Here is a 16,854-nt window from a genome sequence, read left to right on the forward strand (position 1 = left end):
TGTTATGGAAAAATCCCAAATCATAAATCTCAAACTCTTTCCCCATCTCTACCCTGAAAATTCTTTTCTCTTTCTCTTTCTTCCTATGTAGATAGATACTATGGATGCCCTCCTTTCTCTCCAGCCTCAGGTCTCACTAGCTAGTCTCTTGATTACTGTAGTTTAAAATCTTGAGAATTAAATTGACACATGTTCTCTGTTACTCACTGCTAATGTAAACAAGTAGCATTGATTCAGAATGTGATTTTGGAAGTTTTGATGGTAGTTTGAGATTGAAAACATTTTACCTCCATGAATATGTCTTTAATGTTATAGCTACCAAATAAATTTTACATGTGTGCGTTCAATGAAATAACAAATACTTATTTTTGTCATTTTGGCACCTATTAAATGGCTTAAAATTTGTGGTATACACTTTAACTATGTCCTATGAAATATAATATGTAATTAGAAACTGAATGCCATATATATAGTACATATTCATTGTTAATTCCAAATCTTAGCAAAAATACTGTCATGTAAGTATTGGTACTTTCATAGTTAAATATGATCTAAGCACTATGGAACTATATATGGGCCTCAGATTGTTGCCACAGGGAAATTTTTATTACATGCTTTGCCTTTAATTTACTTTAATAACACTTAATAATAATGCATTGTGTTTGTGTAACACCTTTTATCCAATGATCCCAAAGCACAATATAAACATTAATTCTTAAAACTCTCTAGGAGAGCAGTAAATATTTTTATACTCATTAAAATTTTTAATAAAAATATAAATGCATGCTATAGCTGGAGCTAACATATTAAATAGCTTAATTTGCTTGGGAATAGAAGCTTTACAGATTTTGCTCCTGGAGTTTGAAATTCAGTGCTTATTAAAAATAAGACAAAAGATTCTTTTGTGAGTACACATTAATATATTTCCATTGTAGAAAATCTGGACAATACTTAAAAGTATGAAGAAGATAAAGTTACTCATAATCCTATAACATAGAGATAAGCACTTATTATTTGATATGTTTTCTACAAATCCTCTTTACATGAATGTATTCAATTATATATTTTTAGAACACATTACTAAGTGCATATGTATATTTTTTACATAATATTATATTCAAAGCATTCTTCAATGTTTTAAATTATTTTTGAATTAGGAATCTTTCTTTCTTTTTTTTTTTGTAACAGGGATTGAACTCAGGACCTTGAGGTTTCAAGGCAGGTAGCGGAACCACTGGGCTAAATCCCCAGCCCATGGAATTTTTCAATGAACGTGTAGTAAATACCAGGTAAATGATACTAATTTAACTACTCATGTACTTTAGATACTGATGTTCTTCTAGGTTTCTAGGATTACAGTAATTTGATAATGTTTATTCTTATGCAAAACATCCTTGTATTTCCCTCTGTTTATTTCCTTAGAGTCAGTTTTTGAAGTAGAATTACTATGTCAAATGGCATTAAAACAACTTAGGGCATTTGTGTGTGCTAAGAGATTTATTTCTAAAAGGTTTTTACTTCTTTGCCTAGGAATTTGTCAAGTTTTTAATTTACAAAATTAAAAATGGGTTTTAAATTTCTGACAAAACTTAATTTGTAACTAAAGAAAAGTAAAATAATATCACAATTGTAGAGTCAGTTTTGGGGTCACTCACTCTTAGATTTGTTTTAGCCATGTGATCACAGGCAAGATTATTAATTTCTGAGTCTCATTCCTCATTTCTGTTTTGGAGATTATAATATTATAATGACCATTCTATAGAACTACTGTAATCTTTAAATGATGCAACCATAATTTTGGTAAATTTCTCATTGGTTTGATGTTTTATCCATCCCCATAGCTTTAAAATGTTTGTGCTGACAAAGTATAGCTATTTAGCTCCAGATCAAACCTGCCTCCTGTGATTTGATTCTGAATTGTATATCCAGTTCTCTATCTGAGATCTCCATATGAATGTCTCACAGTTATATTAGTCATAAAGTTTCCAATACTTGTAAATATAGTAGCTTTTCTATAAGTCTTTACATGCATATATAAAATATATTTTATTTTATAAAGTTATGTCATTACTAACTGCATATATCTGGGTTCTTCAGAGAAACAGAACAAATAGACCAATAGGACACACACACACATTACACATTCTTTCTTGGCAAGTCTGAAATTTGTAGGACACTAATTTGCTAAGAAGAATTGGTGTTGAATTCTTGAGTCAGGGTGGTCTGGAAGGATCAGTGCTTTTTCCTCAGGACTTCACTCTTTCTTTTAAGTCATTCCACTGATTGGATGGGGATTACCTACATTACAGATCAGTGGTGGCAAACTAGGGCATGCATGCCACATCAGTGACTTTGTATCTTTGAAAGCTCTAAAAAGTTCACCATCACTGTTATAGAGGATAATCTGCTTTATTCTATGTTTAACAATTTGAATGTTAATTCATCAAAAAAAAAATCTGAGCATAGCTACATTTGAACGAATCTAAGCCTAATTACATTTGAATACATTACTAGGTGCCACACCCCAGACAGATCAACACATAAGGTTAATTATCACAGAAAGTTTTTGTGTATACTAAGTATTATTTAAGTGATCCCTCACCAGCAAACCTATTTCTTCTACAGCTTTCTCCATCTCACAATATGCTCCAATCATTCAATTGTTTGTTCTGTTGCACAAGCCAGATAATTGGAATTGGCAATAACTTCTCCTTGTCCATTCATGTCAAATTCATCAAGGCCTGTGTATTTCTCTTTCTAATTGTTACTCTGATCCTTCACCTTTCACCATCCCCTACTACTGCTCTTATCTAAGACATTATTTCCACTCTTGTCCTGCCTTCTCAAAGAAAGCATTACAAACTGATTTCTTATCATAAAATGTGGATTAGGAGGAGGGGAAGGGGAAATAAGTAGAATAAAGGTATATCATGTAAAAGAACCTAATAACCTCAATGAATGTAAACATTGTATGCCAAGCTAAGACAATAATATCAACAAGAATGAAAATTGGGATAGGGGAATTAGAAGAGGAAAGAGGAAAGAAGGAGGGAAGGGGAAAGGGATTTTTAAAAAAGCTGTAGTATGTAGATGTCCCTACTCTCCAAGATGATTGTAAACTGCATGTACTGAAAACATGTATTTGTGAGACTACTGGCCAGAGGTATATATGAGGTGAATATACAGAGGTAATGGAGTTTTGGAGCCATAAGCCCAAGACCTCCTGGAATGCATGGTTGAAAATTAAATGATAGCCTACAGGGTCACAAGTCCATGTAGGTTCACATTGCCTTAAGGAATATATGCTCAGGCCCTTGTCTTTCCTATAGTCTGATTTACTACCAAGATGGGGCCTAAGGTCAGTCTTGTAAAAGACCATCTTGTCCTTCCATGTGAATTCCTGCAGATGCCCTTCTTTTTCGGTCCTTTATCCTTGCTACCTGGTCCTGTCAACAAAAAGCCACAGAAGCTTCAGGGCTGTTTTCCCTACACTCTCTCACACTGAGGGGTCTTGGCAAGGCAGTCCCTCTGGGTCCTCTTGGAGTTTAAACTGTTCATTGACTCTGAGTAATTTCTCACCCTTTGCACCACAGCACAGTTGTGAACTGTGACAAGTGGTGCCCAACATGAGGCACGTGTGAGGCAGAGTTGGTGGACTTAACACAGAGGACTGACCTCCCAAAGCCTGGAAAAGGAACAAGGTTGTATCTGACTCTTCATACTGGTAAGGGAACAAAGGTGGCCACAGGAATAGCCTGACACATCTCGGGAGGCCTTAGGTTAGGTTTATCAGCCCAGAGTTCTTTTAACTGTCCAGTTGCTAAGTGAGCAGGGGGAAGTTCCTTTGTTTTTCTTTTGGCTCTTTTACTTTCATTCGTATAGTATGGATCAAACCTTATTCAAAGAGGAAAGACAATTCAAACAACATTTACAGTGTCTTTTAAAGACATATGGATGTAAAACTTTTGAATTTCAACTTATTAAATTATTTATATTTATTCAACAACAGTGTTCATGGTTTCCTCTGGAGGGCAGTCTCTCATCCTTTGCACCATTCCATGGTCATGAACTGTGACATGTACTAATTAAAAAAAGAAAAGACTGTGCTTGTTCTGGTCCCTGTCCACCCTTGTAAACTCATCTCGTTCCTTCTCCCTGCATTCTCTCATACTCCTTCAACACCACTGACATTTTTAGTTCCTGGAAATTGCCTCATTTACTCCTGCTTTAAGACCTTTGCGTAAAGTGCTCCCAATGTTAGTTTTCTTGCTTCTTAGAGCTTTGAGTTTCTGGATCATTATGTTCCTTAGACTTCAGTGTAAGTCTTCCATTCAGAGAAGTCTTCCTGAGTACTTGGCATTATCCATTCCATAGTATTTTGCTCTTTTTCCCATGAGTGATCATAATAAATTGTGTGTATGTATATTGATGTAGTACAGCCTGAAGATGAAAGCATAAGAGCCTTCTCTACCTCCAACCATTGGCATTCTTATTAGCATATTTCTGAAATGAGTTGGGACAATAAGATCATAGTGCAAATATGGATAATCTTGCTGGGAAGAAAACATTTTTTGTCTGTGTTCAAATTTTCACTAGTTGTGCGACAGCAGGTCAATCATTTTCTTTTTTGAATTTGAATTTGATCTTTAGTATACTGGTGAAAAAATTCTGATGATTTTTTTTTATAAAGGCCTGAACACATAGCAACTTGTTTAGAACATATTTATATGCTCAGTTCATACTAATATTACTCTTGGAATCACTTGGCAAATATTTTTGACAAACTACTGGTGCTAGTCAGAAAGAAAGTTTCATTGATTGACTTGATGATTGCAGATAAAGCACTCTGATCGAGAAATTTTAATTACTAATTCTTCCTTTTGTTAGTTCCAACCCATCTAGCTCAAGGGAAGTCTGTGGAAATGAACTGGAACTCAATGGCGTCAGTGGAAGGCTGTACTGGTAGACTGCCATCAGCAGCTTGGAGCCCTCCCTCTCTGCCAAGCTACCAGTGGGCCCTGCTCTAGTCACTAGCTAATGAGGAGCCTCAACATTATTTTGTGGGTAATGCTTTTTGACATCTGTCAATTCATAAGGAAGCCTATATGGCTGGTGAACTGTTTGTATAAACCAGCTTATGCAGGATCAAAGACAGAGTTGTAAATGATATTTCAAGGCACCTAAACATGTCATTGCATTGGAAGTAGATATGGGGTGGGAGACCTTGGCTGGCTTTATATTCTGATAGCATTTTTTCCTTAAAGTTCATTTTTGGTCAGTGTGCTGGCTAGCTATAATTCTAACCTACTATTTTGACTAAATCATATGATTATATCTTCTTTAGTTACATATATAACTTGGCCAAAAGAAAAAAAAATATTTACATAAGTTACTAAAATTGAAATTGTTTTATAATTCTAGTATACACAAAACTTAAAATCCAACTAGGTATATATATCACTGGCAGGTATACAATTGACTTATCAAGAATATAATCTAAATATTAAATATATTATATATATATATATATCTAAGGAAAGAAGAACTATGATGCCTGTCCTTTGAAAACTTGTAATATAATGTTGGGTTTGAGAAAAGTATAAACATTTATGTAGCCAATGATAACTTTTTAAAGGGTAATGAGTATTATTGAAATCATAGGAAAAAGGCACTGTGAATCTGGGAAGGCTTCATGGAAAATGTAAGTTTTGAATAAGATTTTGACTGTTTGGAAAGGATAAGTCTTGATAGAAAGACTGTTTCTTGGCCAACATAAGCAAATATCTTTTCTTATTTCGTATCTTTCCTATATTTCTAGCTCACATCACAACTTCAGACACTTCTTATATGTTGACAGTCCCAAATTTAGATATACAACCCAGTATATCTAATTGCCTATTGATTTAACTTTTCTGGAAGACTCAAAAACCCAACCTATTTAACACAAAAACCTTCAGCATACTCTTCTTTGATTCTTTTCCAGTCTGTCCCTCTCAGATAAAGGGAATTACCATCCAGCCATATGCTTAAAGAAGACGTTTATGACTGATCCTTAATATCCCTGCTTCTTCAAGCCTACTTATAATTAGTATTTAGGTAAGACCTATCAAGTTTACTGCAGAAATGTTTCTATTAACTATCTACCCTCAACCCTCACAGCCATGTTTCTAATCAAACTACCTGTAAGACTCTCCAAATTTGTCTTTGTAATCCTATTGATCTTTTCCAATTAATTTTTCACCTTTTGTATAATTATGCTTCTCCTTTGAAGACAACATTTCAAAGTCTTACCATCGTTAGTGGATTAATGTTTAAACTACTCACATGGCTTACAAGGTTGCTCCATTATGTAGGCTCGCCTACTCTTCACCCCATCGAGTGCAATGCTATTTCTCACTTTCACGGTCTAAACTATACTGAGTTCCTTCCACTGTCCCAAATGGATCACCATTTTTTCATCCTGACCTTTTGCCATGTTTTTTCTTTTACTTGTGGGAACTTTGGGGAGTATTCATTCATTCAGAAATGAACAGATACTTCAGACTATGGTAGAGGGAATGAAAGACAAGTACAAGGTGCAAGAAGGGAATATTTTTAGAATGAAGTTGGAAGATGCTGAGCAAGTGTTGGCCACTGTGGGGTATTTTTATGCTTTATGTCTATATGTCCCAACCCAAAGTCTCATGTGCTCATAGGTGGGGCTTTTGAAAGGTGATTGGATCATGGCATGATAATCATCAGTGGATTAGCCCACTGATGATATTATAGGTGACTGCTGTTAGGAGATGGGATCTGGTTGGAGGTGTGTCCCTGGAAGAGTGGCCTGGAAGGGTGTATCTCTTCCCTACCCTTTGATTCACTCTGTTTCTGCTTCCCTACCTTACCATGCCATGAGAAGCTCTCCTCAGCTCTCCTCTGCTATGCACCTCTGCCATGCCTTCCTGCCTTGGAGCTAGCCAACTATGGACTGAAACATGACCTGAAATAAACCTTTCCTCAATTGTGAGGGCTGGTTATTGTGTTTCAGTGATGAGAACTAAGACAGTTTTAGAGCATTCCAGAAGAATATTCAGAGGCCCTAAAGAGAATGTCAAGTTAGTGAATATGAAAAGAAAAAAGAGAAAGAGAAAAAAGGAAGTACACATGAGACTGTGGTAAGAGTTTAGACTGGAAAGTAGTTTGGGGATCAGATAGGGAAAAGTCCCTAGATCTGATTGAATATTTTGCGTATGAAGGGATAGCAGTTGTTTTTGCATGATGGGTAGATGGACCCAGGAGAATCTGGAAATAGAGATGTTCCTTTATATGCATCCATTGTTATTATTATTATTTTTTGGTACCAGGGAACCAACTCAGGATCTCACACTTGTGAGGCAGGCATGGTGCCACTGAGCTAAATCCCCAGCCCAGTATATGCTTCCATTATTAATGCTGGTGGGTTTGGTTTGGTTGTGGGAACAAAGAGGAGAAAAGGTGAACACATGGAATCCAAATTGGGAAGGGATGATTGGTAGAACTTGTATTGGGCCTTGGGGGCAGGTAAGGGAAGAGGGAAGAGGGAGGGCTCTACAGTTATGTTGGTGGGCAATGGTGGCCCTGACCCCATATGCAGTTGAGATGGGACAATAATTTATGGAAAGGGACACTGGTTTGTTATAATTAACCTTAAATCTTGGCACATTGCCAAGCAAAGTTATTTTGTAGACAGCACAAAATATGTCATTAGAAGGAATATGAGGGATCAAGACCTGAGATATTGACCTGAGAGCTACATATAGTCAGGAAGGAGTAGTTATGTTGTTTTGTAGTAATCAGGGCAGTGTGATAATATGAAATTTATTAGACCAGGTCATTGGGTTCCTGGATTTCCATTAACATTGCTAAGCTGGGTCAGCATGGGGAAGAAGAGGTGTGGATAATGGTGTGTAAAGGAGAAAGAAGTAGAGGAAGGGATGTGTAAAAGGGCTGAGAACCACATGCAATCCAGTGTTCACCAGCAGGGTGTGCTCCAGAGGTAACTAACTCATCGGTCTTCTAAAGGAAAGAGTAGCTTAGCACAGATTTTTAAAAAAGCCTTAGCCAGTAAAAAAGAATGGCGCTCATTAGAATAGCACAACATTGGTTGAAGTATACGTAAATGAAAAGAATGGGCTCCTAATCATGCTTTATGTCCTGACAAAGTGTTAATTTTAGATGAGTGTGTGTGTGCGTGTGTGTAGCATTACAGATACTTCTTTCTAGTACCTTTTTGAGTAAGAATCTTGTCCTATTAACATAATGATCTTGAACAAGCCACTTAACCTTTTAGTATCAACTGTAAATGAGTGAGAAGAATGGTATTCTTTAAGTGGATGTGCATGTCCAGTGAGCCAGTATAGAAGAAAGTGACAGTAGTGACTGCCATATTTCATCTCTCTAAGTTCCAGCAGGACATTAAAAGATTGAGGATTGTTACCTCCATTTTCTGCTCCTCCTGCTGTTGGAGCCCTTTTACTCTTTTACAAGGCCTCCTCATTTAGGAGGAAATCAGATGCCATTTACTTGACAGCCTCATAGATCTATTTCCATGAAAGCGATTATTGCCACAATTTTTGAATTCATGAGGATTTCATCGAAGCAGCAATGAGCATCATGTCCTTGATAAGTCTTTCATCTCTAGGTTACACAGAGTAAGACTGCACCTGTAAACTCATTGTAATTTGCAGAGCTGTACATACCTTTGAAAAATGATTTGTAATTCTCATTGCTAGCTCTCAAAGTATTTTTTAAATGACTCTGAAATGAGCAAGGACAAGCCAGCCATGTAAGGCTTTTAAGAGGCATCTGACAGACACAGATATCACACATCTGTTTTGACAGTGACTGGGACACAGGAAGAGGCCTAATTCCATTGATCACAAACATATTTCACAAGGACTTATACTTGAATTTTTTCATGTCCTTCTATAGTCTATGGAGATACGTTACTTTGGGAATTTTGCTTTCCTTGATTTAAGCCAAAAAAAAAAAAAAAGTACAAAAACATCCTAGACCTTTAAAAAACAAGGCCTGGCATGGATTCCAAAAGCAGTTATAAGCATAATAACAATGCAAATAGAGATAATGTTATAAGGATTGCTAGGAATGGATGCTCACTTATTTCTGAATACAGCCCAAAGATGTCAACTACTAATCCCCAAATGGCCTTGCCAGAACATGTTCACTCTTATTCTTATTCTGGGAACATTTAGAATTTCTACATCAGGCTGTGGCAAAATAAACTTTATTTATTTATTTTTTGTGCTTGAGATCAGGGCAAAACAATAAGCAAATGACAAAACTTACATCCCTGGATGACCAGAATATGTGGGACATTTAAGTAGGAGCTACCAGGAGATGTATTGGAGAGAGAGTTAGAAATAGAGTGTTTGGAGACTCATGTTGTCTCAGGGCCAGCGGCTACATATCTGACTGAGGAAGGTAGGGGTGGTAGAGGAAGTCGGGTAAGAGAAAGTCTTAAACCTCACTTACCTACAAATAATTAGCCTTTAATTGGCCAAAGGCAAAACTGTTGTGTTTACCTAATCATCCTTCAGAGAAGCTCAGGCTGTAGATTTAGGCTCTGTACATCTTCTCCTTGAGGTAGGCCCCATCAAGCATTTCCCTGGGTGGTCTTCTGTAAATGTGCTGGAAAAATTATGAGGATTAACAGTAATTAGTTGTCACTTTAAAAATAAACATTTTTTTCTTAGAATATCGCATTAATTTTCAGTGATAAAATGCAGTAGTCTGACCTGAAAAACATGGATTTATCACTATGTGTCTCATTCTCAAAGCACTGGCTTTCAACTCACTAATAACAGCATTAGCCATAGCAACAACATCATCAAAAACACTGTAGGATCCCCCAAAGAAAAAGTTCTTTATTATGGGTTTATAGATTTAGTCCATTAAAAGTAATTATTTTCCTAAAGAGTGTTTTGACCAGCTCTAGTCTTACTATGTCTTCTTTTGAAATCTGTTTTCTTGTTGCTAGCTCAGTGACATTATTTAAAACATGCGCTATTAGCATGATTTGCTCTGAGGGTGTTAACCTAATTTAAAAAAATTTAAATTTAGTTTTAATATCTCAGTGGTATTATGCTCTGTTAAAATTGCATTTCTGGAAAAACTCACTCATCTGTAACAGTTTAAACATGGACCCTTTACCCATATACTATATTAGCCGAGTAAAAAATGAATTTCCTTTTTACTGTTTTTCTTTCCAATACATCTTGTGAAATCATAAGAGAATTCGGCAATTTATATAAAGAAATTTGGCTGCCATTTGCTTGGACTGTGACATATGACTGTACTTTGTAACTTTCCATATAACACTTGGTTATTTGTTATCCAAATATCTGAATTTCAAAAATAAGAATTAATGTACAATGAAAAAGAAGGTATTTGGTAATTCCCAAGGACAGCATGTACTACTGTCCTTAGAAATATGGGTTAGGAAATGCGTTTAAGTACAAAAGTTATACTCTGCTTGTATTAATGATTTACATGATTGTGTGTAACTTGCATCTTCATTTTCTTTTTGTATCTTTTTATTTGTATGTTATTCATTCTGTTTTGTGTTTGGGATTATGCATGTTTTGGCTGTTTCCAATTGTCTTTGAAATTTTATCAAAATCACAACATTATTCTCCGGGTGCATTTTGAAGAAAAACATATTAAATGCATATAGATCTTGCAGAGTAAGGCATTTATTCCTTTAAGCAGTATTTATCAGGCAACTGCTATGTGTCAGTTAGTGTATTGGGTCCTGGGAACACATATTTAAACAAGGCAGATGTGGCTCTTGTCACAGCGAGGAATAAGGAATTTAGTCAGGAATACTGAGGAATGGATAATTGCACACACCATGTGGGAAGGGAGGGATATAGGAGAATTCATGGGTCAGGTCAGACTTCCTGGAGGTAATTCCCCTACCTGAGACTTGAAAGATGTGTAGGCAAAGAACAAAGGAGTTTAGGGTTTGGATGGTGTGAAGAGGGGAATGGACTGGGAGGTAGTGGTCTAGTCAGGCAAATAACTTCATTATGAAAAAGATTAGCGGTGACAAAGGGAACTGTCTCTGAGATATTAAAAATAATTCACTCTGGCAGTGAAGTGGAGCACTAGAGTCAAAGTTAAGAGGTATCTGGAAAGCAATATTCAACAGGAATGGCAATTATTGGTTGGATATGGGCTTGAGAGAGATAAGAGGAAGGGTGACAACCAAATTTATTATTCGAGCAAATGTAGAGGAAAAGTCAGTTAATTGAGAAGACAGCAGGCTAAATTAGTTTGGGCGTGATGAATTTTAGTGACATTCAATAAATAGAAAATGACTATGGAATAGTTAGGTGGAGATGGGTGATAGACATGGAATTCAGGAAAGAAAGCTGGGTGAGACCTATGTTGGTGGGATTTCTTACTATATGAATGTAGATGATATTTGAAACCATGGTCATGGAGGGATGAAGAGGTTTTGGGTTTGGTATATTTCACTGGAATTTAAACCTAGATAATACATGCGTAAAGTACAACTGAAGTCCATGCTTATGAAGGATTGTTTTATTGAGTTAGAGTAAATTGTCATCAAAGAATATGAAAGAACCACAGAGGTCCTCTGATGTTGCCTGCTTAAAAGCCCACATGAACAGGAATGTTATAGCAGTATGGTTCTAGCTTTGGTTTACGCTTCAGAGAGAAACCACCAGCAGAAGTGGAGACACTGTCTTGATTTGAATTGAAGTCTAAAGATTCTATTGGGTAGGTCCATTGTAGTGCCTGACATGCCATTGGCTTCCATTTAAGGGAGGTGCCTTAGCCACAAGTAGGCTGTGGCAGCCGCCGTGGGTGGCTGCGAGTCCCCTTCTTCCAGGGGACTGGACCGGGTGGTCCTATCCCTAACCAATCTCTAGGCTGGCCAGTGTCCTATGTGATGGTTTGGCATGAAAAACTGCCCAAACAGGCAGAATGGTGATTAGTTGGGTCAGATGTTCTTGCTCAGGAATTTGAACTAGGGCAACTGGGGAGGGAGTCAATTAGTTGGTTTTGGGAGGGAGTATAAGCTGAAAAGAACCACAAGAAGAGGCCTTGTGGCAGCAAGAAAGATGAATAAACTGATGGGATAAGTAAATAGAATTTATAAGTAAGCAGAAACTGAAACAAATGGCAGAGAGTAGAGGGTAAGGTGACTAATTACTACTAGTGGGAGCAATAGGAGCTGAGTAAAAGATCCATGGAGTGCTGCTTATAAAGAGTCAGTAAAGTTGTTAGCGGAGCCATGTTGAAATTTTTCTATTTCCAAATATACCAGTCTTTGAGGGGGGTAAATTGTTCCACGGCACTCCTGTTTCTCTTGTGTCCTTGAATAGCCTTATAATCAGCTGTCATTAATGAAGATAACTAGAGCGAATCTTTATTCATTGATAACAAATTGTTTTACTAAACAGAATCCTTCTACTTCCAAATTTCTCTCAGGCTTGCTTGATATTCTACAAGATAAAATATACCATTAGAAATGCATTCCTTTGCACTAAGATATGAGGGGCTTAAGATTCTTCAATAAAATGTAAATGTCTGAGTGGCATAATATAAAAAGCATTATTTTTATATTATTAAAATATTTAAAAAATTTAAAAATTCTTTTATTAGTACATTTTAGGTATAAATATGTTTACATTTATCATTGGGTGCTTGTACCTGTACATGATGTATCTTGGTTCTTATTTTTTCCCCATTACCTGTGCACCCTTCACCCCCACCACCCTTCCCTATTTACACAGAATTTGTTTCCATTTGTTTTCTTTTCTCATAATTTTTCCTTTCCCTTCTTCCCTTTCCCCTTCCCCTCCCACCACCCCTATACCTTTGGACCTTTTCCTATTTCAAATTATCAATTATTCATTTTAATCCTTATTTACACTTTCAGTTTCTCACACTAGAGAAACTATTTGGTATTTACACATGTGTCCTATTTATTTCACTTAAGAGTATGGCCTTGATATGCATCCATTTAGCTATAAATGTCTCTAGTTTCTCATTCTTCATGGCTGAGTAGTACTCCATTTTATAAAAAAAGCACATCTCCTTTATCCAGTTTCCAGTTGATGGGCACTTGAGCTGCTTTCAAGTTTTAGCTATTACAAATTGTGCTGCTGTAAACATGGGTGCACATATATTGCTGTGGTATGATTCTTTTAATTCTTTGGGGAAGATACCCAGCAGGGGAAGGGGTGGTCAGATGGGACCTATTGCCTTAGTTCTTTGAGGTATCTCCATACTGATTTCCACAGTGGTTGCACCCATCTGCACTCCCACCAACAATGGAGAAGGGTTCCTTTCTCTCCACACCCCCGCCAGCATTTGTTATTGGTTGATTTCTTGATAGCAGCCATTCTTTCTGGGGTGAGTTGGAATCTTGGTGTTGTTTCCATCTGCATCTCTCAAATGACCAGTGATGTTGAACCTTTTTTTATATATTTATTTGCTGCTTTTACTTCTGTGTCTGAGAAATGTCTGTTCATTTCAGATGCCCACTTTTGAATTGGGTCTTTGAATTTGGGGGGTTCTGATTTTTTTCAGTTCTTTCTATATTCTAGATAGTAGACCTTTGTCTGAGGTACAGCTACTAAAAATTTTTTCCCACATTGTAGGTTGTCTCTTAACTCCGTTAGTGGGTTCTCTTGCTGTGCAGAAGCTTTTTAATAAGATGAGATCTCAGTTGTTGATTCTTTGTGCTAGCTCCTGTGCTGCCAAGGTTTTGTTCATGAAGTCTTTTCCTATGCCAGTGTCTTCAAGAGTTCTACCTAACTTATCTTCCAGCAAGTGCAGTGCTTCTGTTTTAATCTTTAGATCTTTAATCCACTTTGATCTTAGTTTAGTGCATGGTGATAGGTATGGGTCTAGTTTTAATCTTTGGTAGGTTGAAATCCAGTTTTTCCAACACCATTTATTAAACAGGGTGGTTGGCTCCTTTATCAAAGATGAGGTGGCTGAGTATGTCTGGAGGTGTTCCTGCATCTTCTAATCTATTCCGCTGATCCTCAGGTCTGTTTTTTGGTCAATACCATGCTGTTTTTATCACAGTAGCTTTGTAGTATAGTTTCAAGTTGGGGATTGTGATATCCCCAGCCATGTCTCTGTTGCCTAGAATTGCCTTTGCTATTCTAGGTCTCTTCTGGTTCCAAGTGAATTTTTGGATTGTTTTCTCTAGTTCTGTGAAGTATATTGTTGGAATTTCAATTGGCATTGCATTAAATCTATATAGTAGTTTTGGAAGTCTGGCCATTTTCACCATGTTGGTTCTTCCTACCCAGGAAAAAAGGATGTCTTTCCATTTTCTTATATCCTTCTTGATATCCTTTTTCAGAGTGGTGTAGTTTCCAGTGTAGAGGTCTTTTCCTTCCTTTGTTAGATTGAATACTAGATATTTCATTTTTTTGGATGCTATTGTAAAAGGAATTGTTTCCCAAATTTCTCTCTCAATAACTCTGCTATTCGTGTATAAGAAGGCCGTTGTTTTTTGAGTGTTGACCTTATATCCAGCTACTCTACTGAATCTGTCAATTAGGTCTAGAAGACTTTTGATTGAGTTTTTTGGGTCTTCTATGTAAAGTATCATATCATCAGCAAACAATGACAGTTTAACTTCTTTCTTTCCTATCTTTACTCCTTTTATTTCTTTCTCTTTTCTAATTGCTGTGGCTAATGTTTCCAGAACTACATTGAACAGGAGTGGTGATAGTGGGCATCTTTGTCTTGTTCCTGATTTTAGTGTGAAAGTTTTCAGTTTTTGACCACTTAGTATGCTGTTGGTTGTTGGTTTTTCATAGATAGCCTTAATCAGGTTGAGATAAAGACCTTCTATTCCAATTTTCTGTAGTGTTTTTATCATGAATATGTGTTGGATTTTGTCAAATGCCTTTTCTGCATCTACTGAGATGATCATATGGTTTTTGTCCTTGACTCTGTTAATATAGTGTATTGCATTTATTGATTTACGAATGTTGCACCATCTTTGCATCTCTGGGATAAATCCGACTTGCTTAGGGTGTATGATCTTCTTGATGACCCTCTGTTTTCTGTTTGCCAGTGTCTTGTTGAGGATTTTTGCATCTATGTTCATTAAGGAGATTGGCCTATACTTGTCTTTTTGGGTTGGGTCTTTCCCTGATTTTGGAGTCAAAGTAACACTTGCTTCCAGGAATGAATTTGGAAGCCTTGCTTCCCTTTCAATTTCCTTGATGAAGAGTTTAAAGAGTAATGGTGATAGTTGTTCTTTAAAGGTCTTGTAGTATTCAGCAGTGAAGCCATGAAGACCTGGGCTTTTCTGTGTTGGTAAATTTTTTATTACATTTTCAATTTCACTCATTGTAATTGGGGTGTTTAGAATTTCTATATCTTCTTCATTTAATTTTGGTAATTTGTATGTTTCTAGGAATCTGTCCATTTCTTCTGTGTTTTCCATTTTATTAGAGTAAAGATTCTCAAAGTAGGTATTGATGATCCTCTGGATTTCTGCTGGGTCTGTTATGACTTCACCTTTTTCATTCTTAATTGCATGGATTTGAGCCTTTTCTTTCCTTTTTTTTGATAAGGTTGGCTAAAGGTTTATTGATTTTATTTATTCTTTCCAAAAACCAACTCTTTGATTCATTAATTTTTTGTATCATTCTCTTAGTCTCCATTGCATTGATTTCTGCTCTGATCTTTTATGAGCTTTGGGTTTGTTATGCTCTTCTTTTTCTAGGAACTTGAGGTTCTGCATTCAGTTATTTATCTGAGTTTTCTCTGTTTTCCTGATACGGGGATTCACTGCTATGAATTTCCCATGTAGAACTACTTTCGTTGTGTCCCATAGATTCCTGTAGGTTGTACTGGCATTATCATTTACTTGTAGAAACTGTCTAAATTCTTCTTTAATTTCCTCTGTGACCCATTGGTTGTTCAGGAGGGTGTTATTAAATTTCCATGTATTTGTGGGAGTTTTGTGGTTTCTTATGTTATTGACCTCCAATTTTATTGCACTATGGTCTCATAATATACAGGGGGTAACTTCAGTTTTTTTACATTTACTTAGACATGTCCTATGAGCTAGCATGTGGTCTCTTTTGGGGAATGACCCATGTGGAGCCGAAAAGAATGTGTATTCTGATTTTGTGGGGTGGAACACTCTGTAAACATCTATTAAGTCCATTTGTTCAATAGCTTGGTTCAGTTCTAGAATTTCCTTCTTAACTTTTTATCTAGATGATCTGTCTATTTGTGATAGTGGGGTATTGAGGTCCCTCACTACAATTGTATTAGTGCTTTTATTTGGTTTTTCATGTCCATTAATATTTGTTTTGTATAGTTGGGGGCATTTGTATTTGGTGCATGTATATTTAGGATTGTCATCTCTTCCTCTTGGATTGTTCCCTTCACAAGGATATAGTGACTATCTTTGTCTCTCTTATTTAGCTTTGGTTTGAAATCTACTTAGAAAGCTATTTTCAAATATAAAGAGCAATTACTGAAATTGTGTGTGTGTGTGTGTGTGTGTGTGTGTGTGTGTGTGTGTGTACACTAAGATGGGAGTGGTGATGAAGGGGATAAAGGTAGAAATATGCATACAACAAAGTTTTTAGAGTTTTATGTTTCAGTTGAGACGTATTTAGGATTAGGAAGGACTTCAAAGAAAAGCTAGACTAGGAATGATAAATTCATATGTCTACAGGAGTCAAGCAAGTATTGAATGAAGTAAGGTGGAAACTGTGATGAAGTACAGAAGGCACAGACTTCTAAATGATCTATCTATCTACGTGGTAGGAAGGCCTGCCAGTACTTACACATCTAAGT

At 36.5% G+C, this 16,854-nt stretch overlaps 1 long non-coding RNA gene across 1 annotated transcript; it reads left to right on the forward strand.

Moving 5' to 3' along the window:
* The first annotated feature begins 1,183 nt into the window (after window positions 1-1,183).
* Window positions 1,184-6,140, forward strand: LOC147826565 (uncharacterized). The gene is made up of 3 exons (XR_015438911.1): window positions 1,184-1,289; window positions 4,888-5,064; window positions 5,984-6,140. It is a non-coding gene; the product is annotated as an uncharacterized LOC147826565 (long non-coding RNA).
* The last annotated feature ends 10,714 nt before the right edge of the window (window positions 6,141-16,854 follow it).

Source organism: Heterocephalus glaber, unplaced genomic scaffold (genome assembly GCF_053883595.1).
Source record: "Heterocephalus glaber isolate CG9 unplaced genomic scaffold, H.glaber_assembly_v1.0 deba00001465, whole genome shotgun sequence".
Taxonomy (NCBI): Eukaryota; Metazoa; Chordata; class Mammalia; order Rodentia; family Bathyergidae; genus Heterocephalus; species Heterocephalus glaber.